Below are 26,471 nucleotides of genomic sequence, written 5' to 3' on the forward strand. Positions count from 1 at the left end.
GATATCATAACTAACAGTGGTGTAAAATTGATGTAAGGGATATTTTTAATTAAATCTAGATATGTGTGTGTAAACACTTTGAAAATGCCTGTATGGATGCCTGCTTGTTGATGCTTACAGGTATATTGCACATATGACTATAACATAGATTGGCCAACAGCAGCTATTTTACTACAGTTGTATGTGTGAAGCTTTGAACATCGTGGGATAGTTCCTTAGTATGAATGTAGAATATGATAACACTGACAAATCAGTGTACCATATACCTCTGTCATTGTTTATTAACTCTAATCCACCATCTTTCTCATACTGTTAATCGAAGGGAGTGAGATGGACAGCTATACATTCTCACTCTAGATCAGGGACATCTCCTAATATCCTGGATAGTCATGGCGTATAATTCCTAATGTAACAACAAAATATATGTACATATTTTCTGCCCTCATACTTAAACTACATTCATATGTATGTGAAGCACAGAAATTTGTAGTTGTCTATTAAGAGCAGGAATGCGTTATTTGACAGTGTTCCACTGTCTGCACCATGAAATGTTACAGTTGTGTTTTGTGTTGTGTCCACTGTGCTGACATGCAGTCACGCATGCATGCTTTTGTTTCCAAATGTACAGTACATGGTAAAAGTTGCACTGTATTTTAACCACCTTGTAATATGTAAGCTGTGATCCATGTTACTACCCCATCCCTGTAGAGTCATACCTCTGATTTGTTTAACTGCAGTTCCTCCAAGCATTCACAACCAAGATGAATTAACTAGGCAAGTAGGTTTCTGGATTGTAATGTAAGCATAGCTGAGAGCCACAGGTTCGAATATCAGGTTCTCTAATCTGTGTTCAAAGGTCTTACAATGTGTAATATATTGTATGTGACACATCAAAAATGTGTTTACAGATTCTGTAATGTTATTCACTATAAAAGTTAGAGAATAGGAGCTGCTCATTGTATTTCATTGTTATTTTGTACCTACATAGTATCATTCATACATGCTTTTTTTCTATTTGCAGATGATGAAGAATGCACTAGGAATTGTGCTTTGTACATCGAGTGAATACATAGACTGGATGAGCAGCCCAGAAAGAGAGGTACGTTAAGTACATTTTCAAATTTCGTACCTAGAATAGAGCTGACCATTGTTAGAGGACTAGCTTGTGTTGCATTTCCATGCACTCTACTACTAATTCAAGAATACCCATTATGCCTCTGTAAGGTAAGTGCAAAAACCATACAATCCCTGTGAATACCAGTATGTATTTCATAAAAATATGTTTAAATGAGTTACTTTCTATAGCCTGAAATCCCAGAAGCACGAAGATGAAAATCCAAAGATGACAATTACGAAACAGGAAACACCGAACCATGTAAGTTTAACCAGGGCAAGTAAACACTTACCAAAACAACACCAACACTCACTGCACCATCTAAAAAACACATAGGTGAGGGACTAATCCCCCACACCCCTTACTATATATACCAACTTGGCATCGCACTACAGTGGAGAAAGGGCATAATTCCCTTTGTTGGGCAAGTGTTTATTTGCCCTGGTTAAACTTAGGTGGGTTGGTGCTTCCTGTTTCACAACTGTTGTCTCGGGATTTTCATCATCATGCTTCTGGGATTTCAGGATATAGAAATGGATCTGTTTACATATGTATTATGAGCAGACCATGTTGGCTGAAGGCAATGTTGTGAATTATATATCACAACCTAGATGACAGTCAGTTATGTGTAACTGTCACAATGCTGTTGATCACGTTTCATATAAAGTTATTAGTTCTTTGTCTGCTGTTTGTACAGCAGCTGTTGTTACCCAGCAAGTGATCTGTTGTAAAAAGGCTGCCTATTCACATAATGAATGGATGCCTGCAGTCTCATTGTTGACACTATTTTTGGCAGACTATGCCTGGCATGCATTTCAGTTCAACATAGGTATTGCTTCTGCCTGCAATGCTTTTAATGCTTTGGTTACAACATGCTTGCATCCTGTGTTTAGGGATAGTTGGGCATATAGTCATTTCTGTCCTTCATTTATATCTGGCTGCTACATAATCACCAAGCAGCATTGCACTCTTTGCATTTTGCAGTGACACACACATAGTGATCACTTATAAATGTATGTAGGATATTGATACATTAGTAGACAGACAGCACTGTTTTTTCGATATAATCTATTATTTTCATATGTCACATGTTGTTGCTGTGTTTATGATTGTCCATTATTTCTAGGGTGTTGTGTTGTATTCTAAAGATTTTGTTGAGTATGTTGGAAACTCCTGGTGTTCTGGCTGGTGTGATTTTCAAACAATCTGGAAACATATCACTGATTGATAAATATATTTCATGGCATTTTAACCTTTCAGAGTTCTGCATTGTCTTAATTTTGCTTGACTGAATTTTTGTTTTGCCTGACTGAATTATTTTATATATTTTCTGGCATTGTTTTCTGTTTCTCATCTGTCCTGAAACAGTTGTTTTCCTTCCCTCCCACCCTATTCTTGTGGTGTTGTTATAGTTGGTGGCTTTGCAGTTGCCCCCCCCCATGGTAATTTTGATCTGGGACACCCCTCCCAGTCTGGTGTTCACTATACTTAATAAAAAGAGAACATTTGAGAAGGCCAACCCACTTAGGTTCTTAACCTTGAATTATTCTTCTGCTCCTCCTTTCTCTCTCCTTGCACTTTACTAAAAAAATGTATTTATTCTGCTGCATTTATTACTGCTTGGTAGTAGCCTGATTAAATTGTAACTGTTATTCTAAGCCTTTTGGTTTAAGTGCTTTGGCTTCAGACCAGTTGTTTTCACATTAAGAAGGTTTATGGTCTGTACTGTTGTGGCAGGACAGGTAGCTTACATCATTCTAAGTTGAGAATTGCTGAGTGAAGGCTCAGTGTCTGTTATTCTAAAAGTACATTAGTTCTGGTTTAATCACTTGAGCTTCAGACCAGTCCAGTTATTTTTCATTAAGAAGGTTTGTAGTCTGCACTATTGTAAGAGGAGAGGCTAGATTCTGCCCTTCTGAGCTGGGAATTTCTGGTTTAAGGTTTATTGTGCCTGCTTATTTGAACTGTTTCTTTCTGAAATCGGTGCACCTTGTTTGCTGTAGCATAGACTAGTTTCAGGCATGCTGAATCTAGCTTTGTTTGTATAACTTGAACACTAACCCAGGCCATCTTTTTTTGGTGAAGGTTCCCCTGCACCCTAGTGACAGGAGTGTGCAGTTAGAACTTGTCTGATTGAAGACTGCTGGAACAGGGCTCAGTTTTGAGCTTTTTTACTGGTTAATTGGGCAATTTGTTTAAATCAGTTTGCTTGTTTATTATTGTTATACAAAAAATGCACTTTATTCATCTGCTTTTACTGTATTTGTGTTTCTTCCTACTTTATTACTTTATTTTGCTTTTGCTACTTGTTCTTAAAAGTACTTAATAGCATTTATTCTGCTGCATTTATTACTGCTTGTTACTAGCCTGATTAAATTGTAACTGTTATTCTAAGCCTTTGGGTGAAGCACTTGGGCTTCAGACCAGTTGTTTTACATTAAGAAGGTTTGTGGTCTGCACTGTTGTGGCAAGACAGGTAGCTTATATCCTTCTAAGTTGGCAGTTACTGATTGAAGGCTTAGTGTCTGTTAGTCTAAAAGTGTATTAGTTCTGGTTTAAGCACTTGGGCTTCGGGCTAGTTTTTTTACATTAAGAAGGTGTGGTCTGCACTTTTGTGAGAGGAGAGGATAGATTCTGTCCTTCTGAGCTGGGAGATTCTGGTTAAATGCTTATTGTGCCTGCTTATTTCAACTGTTTCTTTCTGAAAATGGTATGCCTTGTTTGTTGTAGCATAGACTAAATTCAGACCTGCTGAATCTAACTTTGTTTGTATAACTTGAGCACTAATCCAGGCCATCTTTTTTGGAGAAGGTTCCCCTGCACCCTAGTGGCAGGATTGTGCAGTTAGAACTTGTCTGATCAAAGACTGCTGGAACGGGGTTCAGTTTTTAGCTTTTTATTGGTTAATTGGTTAAGTTGTTTAAATCAGTTTGCTCATTTGCTACTGTTATATTAAAAAATACACTTTATGCATCGCTGCTTAGCTAGGGTTAAACTATTCCCGGCGCCATAAAGTCTGCTTTTCACATTTTCCCTTAGAACTAGCCAGTTTTTTTTAGTTTTAGCACTCAAATCTGTTTCTTTAAGCTCAGCACTTGTTCAGAACTCATTGTAAGCACTAAATAAGCTACAAATTACTACAGCACTCAACTTTCCTCACTTATCTAGAGGAAAACAGTTTTTAGTACTCAAGAGGAGAAAGTAAACACTTGCAACACACTACACTCATTACATAGTCCCTCAAAACCTTCACCACCAAAACACACACATAGAAACACAAAACACACACCTACATTCACGGAGGCTCTCAAAAAAATCTGCTCAAGCAACAGAGACCACCAAAGCAGAAATGCAAGCAACCTCCACCTCCCAACACAACCCAAATTACACATAGCCCACAGACTTAGTGTGCCACTAAAACACAGCCCATAAGGCATAACAACATACCCAACACTCTAGTCAAAGGTGACTCTATAGTCATGCACACTGATGTTCCACTCACCAGGCTAAACAAGGAGAAAATTACTCTCAGCTGCCTGTCGGGTGCCAGGATCCACCACATAATGCATGCACTCAGGTCACTCCACAACAAGTACAAATATCACTCTGTCATTGTCCATGTTGGTGTGATGTACCTCCCTGGACTACATGAAAAGAGACATGGAGGAGCTCTCTGATCTTATAGTCCAGGCAGGTATGACCCTAGCCCTGAGTAGCATCCTGCCATCACCCAGAATGATACCACAGTACAAAATGACTTGACTTCAACAATTGGCTAAGATTCTGGTGTCATTCTAATGGGATCCAGCGTCTGTTTGCCTGGGATGACATGATCAACAGACCATGATGCTTTGCCAGAGATGGCCTGAACCTGCCGCCCTTGGGATTCTGGATACTGGCTAAGGCTTTTGCCAATCCTATAGTGCCTATTTTCAGGCAAGGTTCAAATGACAAATTCACCACAGTAATAGGCAAGCAAAATCTGAGAGTAATGTTACTCAATGATAGAAGTCTAAACCTCAAAATGCATTCACTCAAGACACTCCTTAAAATGGAGAACATCGACATCTGTGCAGTGACAGAGACTTGGTTCAAGGCTCCGGAGAGCACCCCTGCATTACCAGGCTATAATTCATACCACACTTTTTGGTCACCTAACCTGGACTGAAACACTAAGGGAGGAGGTGTGTCCATATTCATTAAGGATATCCACACCTCCAGACTAGTTACTCAGCATAATGCATCCGAGATTATCCAAGCGCAACTAACTCTGGACAAGACCGCAATCCAAATTGTAACTTGCTACAGGTCCCCTACCATGCCCCAGGATTCCCACTCCTCATTTATTGATACATTGGAAAATATTAGGGTACAACCCAACACCCTAAAATGGGTAATTTCAACTACCCCACCATTAACTCGGAAAACAACTCATGGACCAACTCTTTTGCTCAATGTTTTCTGGAATTCATAAATTTCAACACCTTGGATCAACTTATCCACACCCCCATCAGGGGCAGCAATATCCTAGACTTGGTCATTACCAACATGGGTGACCAGTGTTCCACACCAGAGGTCAGTTCCTCATTGGTCAGATCTGACCACAAGCTAATCACCCTAGACATCCACAACCTGCCCCCACCCCCATTAGGGAAACCTAAAAAAACTTCTCCCAAGCAAACTTTACACTTCTTAAGACAGAAGTGGCAAACTTCACGACACCCATGCAGATGGACAATGGAGGTAAGACTGCTGAATCCTACACAAATACACTTTATAAGCACTTACACGAGTGCATGGATCGTGCTATCCCTAACAAAACCAAGATGCTATCCTCCAAAAAATGGAAGTCAATCTGGTGATCCCCTGCTATAAACAAACTCTACAACAGAAGAAACTATTGCAAAAAAGAGTAAAATCCCATGATTGGAGGAGTTCCCTGGTCAGCCTCATTAAGAAGCTGAGATGCCTCATAAAATCTTTCAAAGCTAGCAATGAAAACAAAATTGCCACTGATTCTAAAGTCAACCACAAAGCATTCTATAGCTATGTCAAGAATCTCAATGGCAACACTCAGATCTGCTCTGCGTTACAGCACAATGGCATTAAATATACAGAACCAACTAATATTGCCAGCATCCTAGCAGATAGGTTCAATGCTTACTTTACCCACCCCTCACCCCCTAAAGGGCCCATGTCTATACCAGAAGAATGCAAAGTTCCTGTAATCACGGCTGCAAAGGTAAAAAACGCACTCTCCAAAGCCAAGAACACAGCATCCATGGGACCTGACAACATCCCAGGCTGTATTCTACATTGACTACAGAATGAACTGGCTCCTCACCTAAGCACCATGTTCAACCATAACCTTACCTCAGGTTTTATGCCCACTGAATGGTGCACGGTGATGGTTATCCCACTCTACAAATGGGGAGCCACCACAGACCCCAGGAACTACCACACCATTAGCCTAATGGGCCTGGTCTGCAAGGCCATGGAATGTATCATCATGGAACTTATAAACAAAGACATTGGTAATCTCCAAACTCTGGACACCACCCAGTTCAGGTTTGTAAAAGGCAGATCATGTCTCCTGAACCTGATAGACTTCTTTGAAGCAATCACCAAAGCCATAGACGAGGGTAAGGTGGTTCACACAGCCTATCTAGATCTCGCAAAGGCTTTTGACACCATCCCCCACTCTGGAATTATAGATAAACTCACAAAACTATGTATAAATCCCTATATCACAAGATGGATTGCCAACTGGCTCATTGACAGAACCCACACTGTGAAAGTAGCAGACTCCAAATCTGACTTCAGATCAGTGACAAGTGGAGTACCACAAAGTTCAGATCTGGGTCCTCTCCTGTTTGGTATCTACTTTTCTGAAATACAGGCTAACACAGAAGGTCTTTGGCTAATGAAGTTTGCAGATGACTGCAAACTAGGAGCCATAATCAAAACTCCTAACAATGTGGACATCCTACAAAAGGGCCTCACTGAGACAGATGCCTGGTGTCAAAGCCATGGCCTGAACCTCAATGCCAAAAAGTACATTGTCATCCTTTTTGGTAAAAACTCTGTACTCATGAGCTACCACATAGATGGTAGTGTACTTAACACCCAAAGCGTGATAAGAGACCTTGGGACACAAGTGGACAGTAATCTCTCCTTTGATAATCACATCACCACAGTAGTCAGGAAATCCTTCTATGAGGCACACCTCATCACAAAAGGTTTCTCATCCAGGAAAAAACAGGTAATTGTTCTCCTCTACTTGTCTCTCATTAGACCCATAACAGAGTATAATGCCCCTTTTGGTATGTACCTCACAAGACATCTACAACTGGAAAGGCTGCAGTAATACCTCACAAAGAAGATTACCGGCCTCAAACAGATGCCCTACGCAGACCGTCTCAAAAAACTCCAGCTTTAATCTGTTGCATATCGCCTACTCAGAGGCACTCTTTGGCTAACATACAAAACTATGTCAAACCCAGAGCTGTTGAACATGCTCCACTTAAAGAAATCCCAATCTCTCCAAGCTGCAAGCTCTAGGGACCTAAACGTAGTCACCACAATAAACAGAACATGCTGGAGGGATAGATTCCTGTCCCAGAGACTTCCCATACTTTGGAACAAACTACCTATCTATATCAAACAAAGCTCCTCATTAGCACTCTTCAGGAAAAATCTTGATGATTGGATGGGAAATAGGAAATTCACCCCAGGGATCACCTCTGTGGCTCTGCTTGACAGGGGCACAGGAAAATAATTTTCTTGGGTGGCGAAAGCCAGGGTACCTTTTTTGCTAGGCTTATATAGGCCCTAGGGCCAATAGCCTAGTACCTACCTATGAACCTATATAGCATTTATATTTCCCACTGGATTGTCATCTCAGCCTATACCTTTATTATACAAATATGTTAATTGGTGGCTGTTCACATAACTCGTTACTTGCACAGACACCTGGGTTACAGTTGTGGGTGATTCACGTATTCACACACCCTGATGTAAATGTGCAAGCGCACATACAAAATAAGAAACATGGAAATAGTGATATTCTCTCAAACAGTCTGCTGGCTCATGTAAAGAGGCACATATCAATTGTTATCCACTGCAGGCCACAGTACTGCAGATATGTTGTCAGTTCCACAGTAGTTTAACAGTGTAGCAATTGTTTTTCAATGTAGACGCATGTCAGTGTTGCATTCCACTGTGTCATGGCATGTGTGTCTTCATTTGCCACGATGTCTATGTGTGCTGGCTGTGCACCATGCTTGTCATGCATAATGATGGCTGATAAACAAATTGTTAGGTAATAGCAGGATTTCCACAGATAAGCTGTATTATGCATGCCATGGCATGGACTGGATATACCTGCATACATACTGTGATGGATATAGTGGTCCTGATATGGACCAGTATTGAAATCGTCCATAACTATAGATAACAGGACACAGAAAATGTGTTGTGTGCATGAGTATCCACCTGCCAACAGCACCTGTTCTATTATACTCCTTCTACATAATCCTTTTAGGCCATATCATCTGAGACTATGGTTTTAATGGCAACTGCAATTCATGATGTTATACCTTTCTTCTCATATGCAGAGATCACATGTTGAAGGCATATTAGTTGATGTCTCTTACATTTTTGATGTGCACATCAGTTTGTGTTTAATGACAGCCATGTTTTTCACAGGAATGTGTATCGTGATAGACATGCTGTTTTCATTGTTATCGTTTGTATTAGTGATCTGCATCACATATAGTGGTACACTTGAATATGGGCACACCTTATAGTAACAATTCATACTGAATGTTTTCTGCCTTTTCATTGTATCAGAGTGGGTATGTTATGTACTCATATATTTGAATATCTGCATATTATGCACTTTCTTTCTTATCATGTGATTCACCTTGACAGAACATGTGACCATGGGCACTCACCCATCAGACACCAGAAATGAGCAGGCATGGCAGAGCACTGCCTGTGTCTCTGATGGAGACGATGATGATGAGGAAGAACCTTGACCTGCATATGCCATCATCCTTGCTGCATCTGAGAGGAGATGCCACCCAGCACCACCATAAGATGATTTTCGAGACCAGATCCAGGAAGTGATGACTGATGTGCTTTGAACACAGATGAGAGACATGATGAGGAATTTCTTCTGGGATATGGCAAGGGCTATGTGGGACTCATTCAGGGGAAATAGCCAGGGAGATCATTCATGATGTTCAGCCCAATCAGGGCAGGCCCTCAGGGTGGTATATATTGTCTGTGTGATCCACTTATGCAAATGCTGCCAGCATGGTGTTTGCCATATAAGTGATTGGACTATATAGGCACACTTGTGCATGCATAGCATTTTGCTGCCATGCTTATGTGATACATGGCCAACCATACACTTTATCGATTTGTGACATTTTGCATTATGTTTCACTGGGTGCATGACAGATTATCATATTAGATATGCAGTCATTATGCTGATATCCATGAGTTTTTGCACTTGATGCATATATTGCTCCATATGGGCAGGTATGGTACTCATTACATGTGTGTACACTGTGACCCGGTATGCCACCATTATGCATTTTGCAGTTAACATGTTGCTACTGGTGCAAGAGTTCCTCTCAACACATGTGTGGTATTGACAGCAACTCACAAACAACATTTTTCCTGTACTCCACAAATAACACAGAGGGATGGTTATGATTTGTGGGTTGCTGTGTCATGTCTCATTAAAGCAGGACATATTCTTGCCCCTTTGCTTTGCTTGACACTTGTCATGCTGTCTCATTCTCATACTGCCTTTGTGTGTGGCATGTATTGGTAATGATGGTGCCATATAGTATCCTATAACTGTGTCTGCTATATATGGGCAGTCCTACTGTACAGACTGCAAAGACCACAACAGTACTGTTCATGTATACAACTTGGTACTGCTGATTTATATAATAACATTAAAATATGCCTTCTTTGGCCTATGTTACATTTCTACACACATTCTTTATTCATGTACATGCACAACTTTTAAGAAGTGGTATGAAATGGTGTGAAAATCATCACCAACCCTTTACATCCAGGTCACCATCTATTTGAACTAGTACCATTGGCCAGAAGTTACAGACTAATATGCATCAAAACAAGCAGATAGAAGAACAGTTTTTTTTCCCACAGGCCATCAAGTTTATAAACGGTTAATTCAGCTTATTAGGTTGGGGTATTCTTTTTCCCAAGCCTTTGAGGGTCCTGCAATATTGTTTACATATTGTTAATACTTGTTTCTTTCAGAGTTATTTTAGTGTTTCCTGCACTGAGTTGCACTTTGCACCTTGTATGTATATGTATATTTACTTTTTTGTCTTGTTCTTAATAGTTGAAAGTATGTCCTTTGTCTTGTTCTTAATAGTTGTATGTATGTATGTATGTTGTTTATGTAATTCATACTTGGAGAGTCAGTGAAACCAGAGTCAAATACCTTGTATGCATGCATACTTGGCCAATAAATATGATTCTGATTTTGATATGCACTGATTTGTGTAGATGTCTGTGCACATCAATAGAGAAACCCCATTGTAACTTGGGACTGTAAATAGTCATTAAAGTCATCCTTTCCTCAGTCATAACCATTGTCAGTGACATATGTGTATATATATATATATATATATATATATATATATATATATATATATATATATATATATATATTTATAAGGATTCCTCCCTATCAGTTGATCGAGTTTTCAGAAACTAGAAATGCATATCAGTGAGATAATATGATTGAATTTCTGAAAACCTAAAGCTTTTGAATGAAGATCACAGTACAGTGAGGATAGGAAATTTACTGTTTTTATTAATGTACTGTGATCTCGGAGTTGGTATATATATATATATATATATATATATATATATAGGTCTACCTGAAAACTCCGAAAGTCCACAATGCCGACAACAAGAACACTGACACCGGAAGATCGACAACGGAGATGATCGAAAGTTAAGAATCCCAACGCTGAGAACACTGACATGTTAAGGTAAGTGTGTGATAGTGACGGACATTAGGGTAGGGTGCGGGTCAGGTAAGTGTGTGATAGTGACGGACTTTAGGTTTAGGGGCGGGTTAAGTGAGTTAGGTTTAGGGTGCGGGTAAGGTAAGTGTGCGATAATGATGGACTTGATGGATAGGGGCAGATTAAGTGAGTTAGGGTTAGGGTGTGTGCGGGTAAGATACGTGTGCGATAGTAATGGAACGTAGTGTTAGGGTTTGGGTTAAGGTTAGTGCATAGATAGTTGTGTATGTAAAGTTTAGTGTAGGTTTGTAAGGTTTTTGGTGTGTTTGTGTTGTGTGTGTGTTTTTCGGGAAAGGTATTTGTTTTGTTGATTGTCGGGATTGTGGTTTGTCGGGCATGTGAAGTTTCGTGTTTTTGTTTCTTTCAGTTTTGTCGTGTCAGTTATTTCATTGTCGGTGTTTTGGCATGTCGGTGTTATCAGGTAGACCCACATATATATATATATATATATATATATATATATATATATATATATATATAGATATATAGATATATATAAAATTAGCAGGGGTGTGGGCGGTGCAGGGAGCTTGGCCCCCTGCAAAACTATAAAAAATAGATTTTTGTGTGTTTTTTTATGTTTGAGTTTTCAGAAATTCGATCATATCTCGCCGATCTGAATTTCAAGGCCATGTTTCTTGCAATTAGTAATGCCATCTGCCCATGTGACATACATTGGCCATTCACTTCAATATAGCTTGGACTGACTTCAACACCACCCTATGTGATATACATATACATTTGCAATGTGTCCCCTTACATAGTGTTGTCTTTTTTTTTTTTATTGTCTGACTACTTAGCTTTATTGGTACATACTCCTTGATGTGGGCCCATGTTGTCCACCTCCCTATACCCTTTGTAGGTATGGCATATGCCTTGCACATGCACACGGTATATGTTTACCTTCCTTTGAATTATCATCCATTTTCATAGTGTTGTTTTATTAGAAGGTCGACTTGTGCCAACACTATGGCTATTGTACAGATGTAGGACATATTCACACAAGTTGCTGGCTGTTGCTTGCATTAAATCCTTGTTCTTGTTATACTTGTGTGTTATATATTACCCTGTATTGACATTGCTTTCCGATAGTTTCCTGTTAGGCCACTAAAGGTAATACATACAAGTCTACACCTGTGTGTTGCCTCTAGCATGGCATATGTCTGTGACATATACATTCCATTACACATCTGTTTGTGTCATGTACACTTTTGTGTAAGTAGCAGCCAGTTTATTCCTTTGCTGCAGTACTGCTGTTTGGCTCTGTGATTGGTTGTTTACCTTTCACATGCATATTCGAGATTCTCTTCTGTCCTTTGTTGGTATTGCCCAGCATTTTGTGTGCTGCATGTAGTTATCTGTGCTGTTGCTTGGCTTATACTTGCACTGCTGGCAGACAATTTGGGTATTGGATTCAGTATCTGATGTGAACTGTGATGACTGTTTATTACCCCACACCACACAACTACCATTGGTCATATATATCTATTTGTGACTGTCACACAGTTTGCAGCAAGTCAACATAAGAGTGCATAGGTTTATATATATTTCTATATTTCACCATGGCTAGTATGCAACTCCACCCTGTTTGTCAGCGTTCTGCTGTGTATGTTGTAGAGTGTGCTGTCTGTGTACCTTACCTTTCTTTACTGTTTATTTCCACCTTTTGTCTGTCATGTCTTGTGATATTTGTTATATGTGTATACCTGCCTTTTTGCACTTCTCCTCCTTTTTCCCTGGGCCTATTCTCACCCCCCAAAATAATTGCCCTATCCCCTCTGACTGTTTCTCAGATTTTCTTAATCCAATATACCTCTTGTGCTTCCCTTTGCTTCACCCATGCCCCCACATCTGCTTTTTTATTTATTTATTTAACATTTGTTAACTAGGAAAGTCTGACTTGGAACTAAGCCAATTTTCAGCAGAGGCCTGGGGAGAAAGGCTCCTTATGCATGTTTTTGTAATGTGGGAGGAAACCGGAGCACCCAGAGGAAACCCACACAAATGCAGGGAGGGCATGCAGACTCCACACAGAGGGCACCCTAGCTGAGAATTGAACCGGAGAACCTCTTGCTGTGAAGCGACAATGCTCATTTATTGCACTCTCATCCCAGAATTCTCCTAACAAGGTTTTGTAATATCCACTATTCTTTTATTTCTTTCACCTATACCACATGCCTCAAGTACTTTCCACATTGCCTCATGACTAATCCTGTTAAATGCTTTTGCAACAGTACATACTACTATTCTTGTTTCTTCACTTCTTTCTAGGGTTGCCAATTTTCTTTGTGGCTAAAACCAGACTAAGGTCACGCCCCTTACATCACCCACAACTCCACCCATTCCTGCCCCATCTCCCATCCATGTTCTGCCCATGTTGTGACATCACTGTTACATCAGCTGATGGGAACGCCCTCTTTTTCTGTTCCGGATGCCTGCTTTCAGCCACTGCTAAACAAAGCAATTAGTCTCACAATGAAAACAGACTTAACATTAAAACTACTCTGCCTTTAAATCTCACATTCACCGAAACAGCATTGAAACCCATGTTCAAAGAAAATGCATCTGGCCAAGTGGCCAGTTGTGGTTGTGGATTAAGTTTACCTTTGCTTGAGAATTTATGTAAGTATTCTAAGTTGCTTACAAAAAATTAAGATTTACTGTATTTATAGTGCTTTACAAAATTAAGTTCAGGACCTAGAAGAGATTAGTTAGCATTGAATAGTTTGTCATTTGAACTTATTTTTTACTGCCTATGATCCAAAAATATGAGCATTTTTTAGAAATGTGAAAAATATAACTTAATTGTGTCATACTGCTTAATATGTAGCCATTTAAAGCGAGAAAAAGAGGATCACCTTTACTATGGAAAGTTTTGAACTCTAAGAAAAAGACTTGGGATTTGAGGGCTTGATTATAGCAATAACCCACGCCTGGGTGTGGGTAATGCTAAATTTACCCACGGTTGGCGTGGTTTGGTCCCGAGGGCTTGCCGGGACCAAACAAAGCCAACCGTGGGTAATTTAGCATTACCCACACCCAGGCGTGGTTATTGCTATTATGACATTATTTAAGAAAAGAAACTGTTACTTTTCTTAAATAATGGCATAGTATAATGCCTGTTTACTGCCCTTCCGCAGATGTCTGGCATCCGCGGCAGTTCTGATGTACTGCGGCGCCGCGCAGTACATCAGAGCTGTGGGAGCAAGCAACGGAGAAAGCAAGATCTCCGTTGTTTTATGTCTCGCTATGTTAAATGAGTTTAACATAGCGAGACAGTTTAAAATAAGCAACGGACATCTCCGTTGCTTATTTTAAACTGTCTCGCTATGTTAAACTCATTTAACATAGCGAGACATAAAAAGCAACGGAGATCTTGCTTTCTCCGTTGCTTTTAAACACTGCCTCGTTATGTTAAATGGGTTTAACATATGGTGATAGTTAAAATAAGCAACGGAGATCTCCGCTGCTTATTTTAAAGTCTCGCCATGTTAAACCCATTTAACATAGCGAGACAGTGTTAAAAATGAGTTATACTAATGGAAAAGTCCGGGCGACCGGACCTTTTTCCATTAGTATAACTCGATTTACAACGGGCACGCTGGCCAATCAGCGTGCACGTTTTGGGGGGATCATGGTATAATTCATAATAATCAAGTGTTCATTCCATACTAATCTAGTGCTGAAGCAGCTTTTTGGTAGGAAAGGTTATGTATCAAAAAAGAGTACTTACAAACTAGTGACAAGAACTATGAATGTTTTGGTTATTATGCAATGTTTTAAAATGTGCTACTTTTAAACAACAATTAATAGTTTTTAAATGTTAACAAAAAGTTCACCATAAAAAAAAAAATTAAGATACAGACAAAAGAACAAACACACTTTAAACAACATACAGAAAATAGGGAGAGAAAGGAGTAACTTAATACCATGTCACTCCGACTAACATTAACCCACTTACCAACTCAAGATCACAAATGTTCTGCATTAAAATATCATTGCTGCTTCTAACTCCAGTAAAGTATCCTCACTGATGTGGCTTTACTGCTGAAGTTAAGTAGAAAATGGGTAGATCTAAAATAAACAAACTTCACTGCTCAGTGACAACACACAGTGACCTTTCAAATGTCAAGTCCTCCTGCAAAACACAGACCGCCAGTGTTACTGCAGGCCTGCAGCCTAGAGTTTATACAATGCAACTACTTATAAAAAGAAAAAAAAACTCCTAAGCAAGCCCAGTGCTTTACAAATAACACAAATCTAAAATGGTACATCAGTTCTAAGCATTTTGTCTGTCAAAAGGCATTCAATGCAATGCAATACAATGACAATGAGACTGTACGACACACACACAAGATACCAACCATACAATGTTTCCTGGCCTCTGAATGGTCAAATTATAACAAAAAAAAACAAAACAAAACAAAAAAAAAAAACTTCCCCTTAAGTTAATTACATTTCAGTTGCTCTTCTTTTCATAGCAGCAGCAGCCTCACACACACACGTCCCTCTCTGATTTGTCCTGTCCAACCAACCATTCATTGTGGTCCACTCCTCTGCAAAGTCCAAACGTCTTCTGTAGTGGAGACTGGAATTCAAATTCCACTGTACGGAAGATGAAGATGTCATGTAAACAATTTCGGCTTCTTCTGTGTCTGTGCGTCCAGACGCAAAGAGCGTTCTTAAAGTAGAACATCCTTAAAAAAAGCACACCAGGACCCCAGGCAATAAGGAGGGGAGAGAGTAAAGATGGCATGGGACTCAGGAGAAACACTTGAGACTGTGGCATTGGCACAAAACCCGGACTTCACGTGTCTGGTTTTGAAAGAAAATTGTCACCGGACAATTTGTCAGAAAACTAGACAGCCCGGTCAAAAAAACGACAGCTGACAACCCTATGTCTTTCTAGTAAAACCTTTACTTCCTTAAACATTATTAACATCTATTTTACTTTTCTACTTTTAACATTATCTAATACATGGTACAGGACAGCACCTTCTGTATTCTTTTTTTGCAAAATTCTCATAAATATTTTGTGTTTCTTAAGATTACTTGTACACAATCCTTTATATCAATATCATATATATGTCCAAGAAGACTTGTAGGTATTCCTGGGTAACAGGTAGGCCTCAGTTTGCTGGTGGGCTTTGATTGTAGGATACAGGTAGCTTGTATAGGAGATATAATTTTATTTGTTTATTTTTTAATCTGTTTTTATTGCCTGTTACATAAGACTGGGTGGTTGCTGGATTCTGTAACAAGTCAGAGAGGATTAGTTTATGCATGATGGCGAAATCTTTCCTTTTGTTTTAGAGTGTCTGACAGTTTAAATTTGTCCCTAAGGTGAGGTTTCGTCAATCTCCCCCATTATTTGAGGAATAGAGGGTGGTGTTGTCCAGAATTTGGGCCAAGAGGTTGAGTGCTATGGTTGCCAGTTTGTTCTCCATTGGGGTTTTTGTGAGCTGTTGCCTCGGCTTAGTTGTCGTGGTCCATTAAGATGGTTATGGCAGCTTGTCATATTAGTGATGATTGCGGTGAGGTATTTGTAGTGGGTGGAATTAATTCCCCTTGCGAGTCTAGTCCTGTGTATTTTCCAATCAAATATAGTTTGCTGTTCCGTGAGTCATGATAAGTACAGTACTTCAGGGGTGGGCGCATTGGTGGATGTACTTGGAATTCAGCATGTCACGGGTCTCACTGGGTGAAGGATGCTGTTCATTACACTCATGATTAGAGTCTTGCTGGATGTGCTTCCCTTGAGTAAGAGGGATAGGGAGGTTTTGCTTTCAGTAGTACTGCATGCACGATTATGGCTGAGGGCTGTTTTTGTCATTCAAAGTTTTTTTTTTTTCGCGGGCTTTGGTTGCGTACAAGTCATGGCCTGGGGTGCCGCATGTGCATGGTGTGCCTAACTGTTGAGGGTTACCAGAGATGAGTCCTCCCTCTGGGTTAGAAGGCACTGAAAACAAAGCTAGGTGCACATTTTTATCATATCCATGTCAGCACATAAAGCCATTGAATCAAAAGATAGAGTTGTGAATATACAAACAGGAAATAACAATATCCTATTTATATTGTAACATTTAAAGAAATACATTTTTTCGTAATATATTGGATCGGTGCTTTTCCTTTTTCGGGGCAACACATTTGTAATGCGGCGTATAGTGTCTTTTAGCAGACATTTCGGGACCGCAAAAAATAGCCTGTTGAAAAGTATTTCCTAGGGATATGAATTTGTGTTTCAATCACCAAGATGTAATGTTTTAGTCTTTCAGTTGTAAAAGTGCAGACCAGAAATATTCAAATCACAACTGTGCCTTACGTAAAAATCATCATTTAGGTCTTAACGCTGAAGAGTAAATGAAACCAGTATTCCTCAATCAGTCCCGCTATCTTGACTTATAATAGTGGGACTGATAAAATATATTCCAGGTAGTTTCTCTTAATAAGGTAACATTTACATAGATGAATTCCAAAACATTGGTAATACTTCATAATATGAACATGAACTTCGTGAAAACAACCCTTTCAAAGCAGTAGCTGCCACTTTAAAAAAAAAAAAAAACTCTTCAAACACAAGTGCTGTTTCACATTCAGAAAGGAAAGCAGTTCAGGACTAAAAGCTCTACGAGTGTTCCGAGAAGTAATGCCTAGATAAATCGCAATGTTATGCATAAGAAACTGAAGATGTCGGGTAAAATTCTCAGCATTGTAGGATAATGTGCACAGTTTGGAAGGATAATTGTTTCTTACAGCGGGTTTCACTAGCTATTCCAGCACCCGTCTGATGATTTCAACTACTGCCTGCCGCATTGGAAATGTGTTGCCCTGATAACAGAAAAGTACCATTGGATCATATGACATATAAGAAGCTAAGAATTTTACAATGAATGTACGCTATCAAAGCAAAGAGTGCACATAAACAAGTACAATTGTATAGTCATCATGAATACTGTACATACCTATCAACCGTCCAGATTTTCACAGCATGTCCAGATTTATGCCTCATATTTTTAGTCTGTTCCTCATAAAATTAGTGGTTTTCTGTGAAACCACTGGGGATTGAAGTCAATAAATAATGATAAGCATGGGAAATTCAGACTTCATATCCTCCAGAAAATGCACAACAAGACAAGACCTGACCTTTTAGAAACTTTATAAATTTGTAAGAGCAATATTTAAAATGTATCACTATTTTTGGCTTTGTCCAAATTTCTTGCACTAAGAGGTTGAGAGGTACAATACTGTGTGACTATTCTGATTTATTTACAGAATTAGGAAGTTTCTCTGAAGAATACCATACAGAATTAAATCCTAATACAGTGCCAGGGCTACTTAGTCCAGAAAAAAATACCAGCAGTTGTCATGACTATAGAAGTCATCAAGGACATTGGTGACTGGAAAGCTCAGCTGTCATTAGCAAAAGAGATAGCCCACAACATGACTGCATATTAGTGGCAGGAGCAACAAGCAACCCTGAAACTGGGTTCTGACTGTGGTAATTTGCTTTGAGTTCACAGTCAACTGGAGAAAGTGAAGTAGTGGGATTGAGTTGGACAGTAGCTACAGAAGCATTAGACAGCCTTATAACTGAGTTCTGACTGTGGTAAGTCACTTGATGTTTGTTTTGTGACTGTCTGCACACTGTTGCTGGAAATGTGAGGGCTTGATTCTTATTGAAAGTATGGGGTGGGTTGCTGCATCAGGCTTGATGTGGCCACCAGAGAATTGGGGAATATCATTGCAAGGGGCAAGCAGAGTGCTCTTGCTATGGACCATCAGGGGGTCGAAATCAAAGTCCTTTTGGGTTTGTGGATAAATTTGATTTTCATCGCATAGCACTCAGTTTTGACATGGAGTTGCACCAGGGAGATAAAAACATTGACTATGGAGCAGGAGATCAGGAAATCAAAAATCGGATACATTGGTTAGTGTGCCTCATTTGTAGATGGAAAGTTAAGAGCTAGGCAGATGGTTGTGGTTATTGATAGGTCCTGTCATGTGGGGGTTTAGTTTTAACATACTTGACTGGTTGTTAAATTTATATTGGGTAATTGATAGGGTCGTTGGAAACCTAGCTGCAATTATGGCTGCTTTGTCATAGATATGTGTGGTGGTATTACATTCATTCCTGAGTTGGCAGGGTAGCTTGTCTCTGAAGATGTCTTGGAAGGTGCGTTATGTCTTTTAGATGATTTACATGTCTTTTCTTTCTTACAGATGGGGTTTTTGGAATGCTGCTGCTATAATTTGGAATAGGTGGGTATAAGGTAGAGCCTTCTCTTTACATATTAGTGGATTTACTTTTGTCCTTTTCTGTGTAAATGGTAGTGTGCCAAGTACCAGTTGTGGTGATACACACAGAATTCACAGATGATGGAAGCAGTGGCAAGAGAAGAGGTTATGCATGGGGAGCTCAAGGTGGCAACAATTACTAACTGAAATTGCCGAAGGGCAGAAAGCATCATACGGTGGCTTGAAAAAGGGATCTGAAAGGTAATGTTTAATAGGTTGGATGATTTGCCACCGGAATGGAGCTCAAAGTGGGTCTGAGTAATCACCTTATTAAGGTATATTAGAGCTCGGTGTTCAATTAGTGGGAGCTGATTATTGCATTGGTATAGGGGGCAAGTAAGGAAGAGGTAGGTAGGAGGACCAAGGAGGAAACAGTTGGGAATGATTATGGGGAGTGTGGAGATCCCACGGGATGAGTAGAGAGTCACGACATTCATAGGCATGCAGGACTTATTAGGCTGAAGCCCTATGGCTCTTGCAAGCTAGTGAAGTTAAACCCTTGCTTTCTTAGAATCTTGGGTTGGCTGTGTTTACTCATTCAGTGGTTGAACCATATGTGGGGGGAGGGCCAATGAGGTGTTTGATAGGATGCTGGAGTTTGTTCCTAATGTGTGGTATCTTTGGGAGTGACAAATTTGTCCCTTGATTAGGTAGTGTTAATGTTACATAACAGGTTAAGGTTTCACGGAATACCACAAGGATCATTTCACTTGGGGTTTCAGTGAATTTGTGGATAGAGTTTTAGGAAGCATGCTAGTTAGCCGGCTGGTGGCATAGTTTTAAAACTGGGTGCGTTGTTACAGGGGAGTTAGAAGGTTTAAAGGAAGCTTGGTTACAGGATAAGACAGCAGTAGAACAGGTCTTAATTACCTACTAATGGTGTAGGTACTATAAAGAAAGACAGCTCTCAAGGGGAAAGGCCAGAGACAAACAGGGGTTAAGAATGGTTTGGTAATGAGTGAATTGGGTGTGTTTATGACTGGGCATATAGAGTATTTCATTGCTGAGCATAGGCAAGTTTTCAGGAACTAGGTCAAGGGGTGCTGGTTTTCTGGAAGCTAAGCTAGGACATTAAAGTTTTGGAGTTCCCTTCGGTAATGAAGTTGTTGCACATCTAGAACTGGGTAGGGGGTGGGCTAAGCTGATATGCTGTAGGTGACAGGGTCTTGGGTGTGAGATCTTACTACTAGTTGTTTGACTGCCATTTTGAGTTCAAGGGGTTATAGTTTATGGTTTTGTTGTGGTTATAGACTGTCAATACGTTTCAGGTTGAGCCATGATTTCAGCTTTGAAAACAGTAGGATGTGTGTTCTCTTGGTGTGGATGTTCTGGTGTTAGAGCGGGGTCACGGTAATCCTAGTTTATTTAGTTTCATTAGGGTGTGTTTCAGTGATGGCATGGCAAAGGGGTTTATGACGGGATTCAAAGGTGTTTTACAGATGATGGCTACACCAAATGATGTTTGGCTTGACCCTTCCCTTTATGGGAATTGGATTGAACAATTCTGGGTAGAAGCGAGGGGGAAACCGCCTGGTGGGTGGAGAAGAGGGATAGGCTTGCCCTCTTCTGTTCCCCCTCTGTTTGGATGTTCATTTCAAGGATCTGGGGAAAGGAAATAAGTATTTGGAGGAAGCCTGCTGAATAGATATACAGGCTGAGGTAAGGATGGTGCTTATTTGGTGGGAGGTGATTCAATGCATGGTGTATGAAGTGAGATGGGACACTGCTTCATAAGTAAAGTAAGCAAGAAGAGGTACAGACCCTGCTTGTTGGGCAGGGTGAGTATGTACACTGCCCTGATTAACACTGAAATGAGATGGGATGCTGCTTCATAAGTAAAGTAAGCGAGAAGAGGTATGGACCCTGCTTGTTGGGCAGGGTGAGTAGGTACACTGCCCTGATTAACATTGAAGTGAGATGGGATGCTGCTTCATAAGTAAAGTGAGTGAGTAGAGGTATGGGCGCTGCTTACTGGGGCAGGGTGAGTAGGTACGCTGCCCTGATTAACATTACAGGATGTTATGCTGTATTTAGAATCAATTATATCATGAATAGTTTTAATTAATAAAGTTGGTGATCAAAGCTATGTTATGGAAATTTAATAAAGGTAGTCAAATGTTATTTGGTGTGATGTGTGTTATTGAAGGGTACCGGGACAAATGAAGTTTGGCAACAAACTAAGTTGTCCCGGGACATCTTCATGGGGGATTAGGTTAATATTAGGATGAGTTAAGTGGGTTGGGGAGGTGAAAGGGTTAATTGAAGGCAGGGATAGTTGGGAGGAAATGAGATAATGATGGGGAGGGGCTTAAGAGGTTTTTGTCTAGTGTAGCGGCTTAAGCAATCACATTTTGGCGTGAACTTGCTACCCACCCACCCTCCCTCTTTTTATTGCTGGGGAGTAGGGTTATTTATCAGTGAGGGTAGGCGGAGAAGAGGGATAGGCTTGCCCTCTTCTGTTCCCCCTCTGTTTGGATGTTCATTTCAAGGATCTGGGGAAAGGAAATGAGTAGTTGGAGGAAGCTTGCTGAATAGATATACATGCTGAGGTAAGGATGGTGCTTATTTGGTGGAAGGTAATTCAATGGATGGTGTATGAAGTGAGTTGGGACACTGCTTCATAAGTAAAGTAAGTGAGAAGAGGTACAGACCCTGCTTGTTGGGCAGGGTGAGTATGTACACTGCCCTGATTAACATTGAAGTGAGATGGGATGCTGCTTCATAAGTAAAGTAAGCGAGCAGAGGTATGGACCCTGCTTGTTGGGCAGGGTGATTAGGTACGCTGCCCTGATTAACATTACAATAAATGGTGTATGAAGTGAGATGGGACACTGCTTCATAAGTAAAGTAAGGGAGCAGAGGTATGGACCCTGCTTGTTGGGCAGGGTGAGTAGGTACGCTGCCCTGGTTAACATTACAATGATGGTGATTTATAAGTACAGTAAGTGAGCAGAGGTATGGACCCTGCTTGTTGGGCAGGGTGAGTAGGTACGCTGCCCTGGTTAACATTACAATGATGGTGATTTATAAGTACAGTAAGTGAGCAGAGGTATGGACGTTGCTGACTGGGGCAGAGTGAGTAGGAACGCTGCCCTGATTAACTTTACAAGGGTGTTATGCTGTATTTAGAATCAATTATATTATGAATAGTTGTAATTAATGAATTTGGTGATCAAACCTATGTTATGGAAATTTAATAAAGGTCGTCAAATGTCATTTGGTGTGATGTGTGTTCTTGAAGGGGACAGGGACAAATGAAGTTTGGCAACAAAAGAAGTTGTCCTGGATAGGGTTGCCACCTTTTCAAATGGCCAAAGTGGGACATTTTCATAGGTTCATAGGTTCATAGGTTCATACTAGGCTATCTGCCCGAGGGCATTTACAAGCCTAGCCCATCGTTTTGTGGCTTACGCCACCCCTTTAGTATGGGGAACTATACCCATTATTTTGCTGTGCCTCTGTCGAGCAGTGACACTGAGGTAATCCCTGGGGTATATCTGCGATCTCCCATCCATTGGTCAAGATTTCTCTTGAACAAGGCCAGCGAGGTGCTCTGCCTCACATGTACCGGGATTTTGTTCCACAGCATAGGGAGTCTTTGGGTGATGAATCAGGACACACATCAGATTTTACAGGCCAACACATACCCACAGTCAGTACAAAGGATAGAACTTAACTTTTTTTCCTAAATAAAGGCTTATTCTTGTAGCAGTTTAGTTGCTTATTATGTTTCTTGTAACATTTAGGTATTTTAGATACAGAAATAACTATTTTATGCAACTATTACATAAAATATGGGACATAATTATGTCCTACAATCTCAGAACATTTGCCCTTTTTAATATTTTTTGTCAGGACACAACTGCCCAAAGAGGGGCTGTCCCTCTCAAAGTGGGACAGGTGGTAACCCTAGTCCTGGAAGATCTTCAAAGGTGGGTTAGGCTAATATTAGGGGGAGTTAAGTGGGTTGGGGAGGTGAAAGGGTTAAGTGGAGGCAGGGATGGTGGGAGGAAATGAGATAATGATGGGGAGGGGCTTAAGAGGTTTAGTCTAGTGTAGTTGGGTTAAGCAATCACATTTTGGTGTGAACTTGCTACCCACCCACCCTCCCTCCCTTTTTCGTTGGTGGGTTGGGGGGATTAGGGTTATTTATCAATGGGGGGTAGGTGGAGAAGAGTGATAGGCTTGCCCTCTTCTGTTCCCCCTCCGGTGTCTGGATGTGCATTTCAAGGATCTGGGGAAAGGAAATGAGTAGTTGGAGGAAGCTTGCTGAATAGATAAGCAAGCTGAGGTAAGGATGGTACTTATTTGGTAGAAGGTGATTCAATGAATGGTGTATGAAGTGAGATGGGACGCTGCTTCATAAGTAAAGTAAGCGAGCAGAGGTATGGACCCTGTTTGTTGGGCAGGGTGAGTGGGTACGCTGCCCTGGTTAACATTACAAGGATGGTGCTTTATAAGTAAAGTAAGTGAGCAGAGGTATGGATGCTGCTTACTGTGGCAGGGTGAGTAGGTATGCTGCCCTGATTAACATTACAAGGATGTTATGTTGTATTTAGAATCAATTATATTATGAATAGTTGTAATTAATGAATTTAGTGATCAAAGCTATGTTATGGAAATTTAATAAAGGTTGCCAAATGTCATTTGGTGTGATGTGTGTTACTGAAGGGGACCAGGACAATAATCTTTTGACAAATAACCACAACTCCTTTTTTATATATAATTTTCTCTCTAAATCATTTATCTTTTAACTTCCCTTTTCATCTTCAGCTTTGAATTAATTCAAAATATCTGTATTTTTTTTTTGCTTATTTTTCTTTTCTTTGTTTTCTTTCAAAATGTAAATATATATGTATATATATATATATATATATATATATATATATATATATATATATATATATATATATATATATATATATATATATATATATATATATATATATATATATCCAAACAAGATGTAGAAAATAACCTTACCGAAGGTAATGCTGCCCACACAAAATAAGCTGAACAGTTAATATGGCAACAACTACCACAAAATATAGTCCAAGGTTTAATCACTTAGAATAGCATAAAACAACATAAATTCAGAGCAAAAAAATGATGTGTAAGTGCTTTCAAGCTAATGCCCTTCTTCAGACCGAAGTCTGTATATATATATATATATATACATAGATATATATATATATATATATATATATATATACATACATAGATATATATATATATATATATACATATATATATACATACATATATATATACATATATATATATATATATATATATATATATATATATATATAGTTTTATATATGCCCTCTTATAAGTCCAGTTTCCATAATACTCTCGCAGGGTCCTATGCCCAGACCATAGCATTTCTTTTTCTTATTTTACTTTATTAAAGTCTCCTCTCAGCCTTTTTATTCATTTTTCTTCTTTTACAAATTATCAACTAAAGCCCATTTAGCTTTATAATTCGAAAATTCTGCAGTTTTCACACCACCACATTATATTTTTTATATCATTTTAAATATAACTTTATGATAAGTTCAGTTTCTTTTCCCCAATATAAAATCACCACATTCAGTAACTTCTTTCATAAATTTTATATCCTGAGTTAAATTTCCTTTTTTTTTTTGTTAAATTACAATTATAGACTCCTTTCATAATTATTGACATATCCACCACCACATTTTTCTCTCTTCAGACATCGTTTTCCTATCATATTAGAAAATGCATAAATAGCACACAATTTTGTTGATGTTTCTCCATTTCTTATATCACATACTGGCAGTCTTTCTCACTTTTTATCACAATTGTTATGCTTGAGCAAGGCATTTCCTGCTAACCAAAAAATTTCTTCTCCAGTATAGCTCCATTTTGTTCTGTTGTTTTTTTTCTAATGCACCTTGTATCTAATAAACATATAGGGCTGGACTCCCAAAGAAAGTTGTTGACAGTGCAGCATGCCAAAGGAAGACACACTATCTATTCAGTGTAGGGTAATTGTGGACCATGTACAGACCCACCAGATTTGAAAACATGATGGGTACACCCAATGCAATGCATCACAGTATTTCACCAACAACTTTCTGAAAGTACTCAGTGGAGGCCATATGTGCTGAATGTTAATGTGGCTATATTCTGCAAATTGCTAGGAAATCCTGCAGATTCCACAAATATAACTTAAAAATGCAACTGACATCTAATGCACTCCATTAGGCTAGGGTAGCGCAAACCATTACATAGGATAATCTGCAAAGGCAGACATCAAGGCTTTGAGCAAGGCTACAGTTAAGGCAGCTCTCTGAACAGGAAATAATAGATAGATACAGATCAGATAAAGAGATAGTGTGGGATGTATGCACCATACATATATGCTTGTAATCTGTGGGGTAATCCAGTACCAGTTTGGGTAAAAGTGTGCCTGAGATTTGGTATATTGACATCTGGGACATTTCAGTGGCATAAGGGAGGTGTCATAGGAGGGTTCTAGACAGTTACACATCACATTATTGCACATTTTCTGGCACCAATGGGCAGCAAGGTGGATGAATATGTCCAGTTTTCAACAACAGCCATGGAGAGCAGAAATGTCAAGCAACAGTTCTATGCCACAGCCAACCTCCCCATGCTCTTGATGCAATAGGCTGCACCCATGTCCCAATCAAAACACCATCTTTACCTGATGCTGAACAGTACATCAAGAGAAAGGGATAGCCATTTCTCAAATATCAGATGGTGTGCTCTGTAAATTGCCTCATTACTAGTATCATGGCAACACGCCTTGGTAGTGTGCATGATGAAGCAATATGGAGGGAGAGTGCCCTGAGGTTTGCCTTCCAACATGGTGAAATACCAGAAGGGATTCTTCTAGATAAGTACATGACCACCTCTATAAGGTAAGCAGTAGCCAGACACTTCCACAGGAAACAAGATGATCAAATATCCCTTCTCATCTCCCTGAAAAC

The sequence above is a fragment of the Protopterus annectens genome, chromosome 1.part0 (assembly GCF_019279795.1).
Source record: "Protopterus annectens isolate FY-2018-M chromosome 1.part0, PAN1.0, whole genome shotgun sequence".
In the NCBI taxonomy this organism is placed as follows: Eukaryota; Metazoa; Chordata; order Ceratodontiformes; family Protopteridae; genus Protopterus; species Protopterus annectens.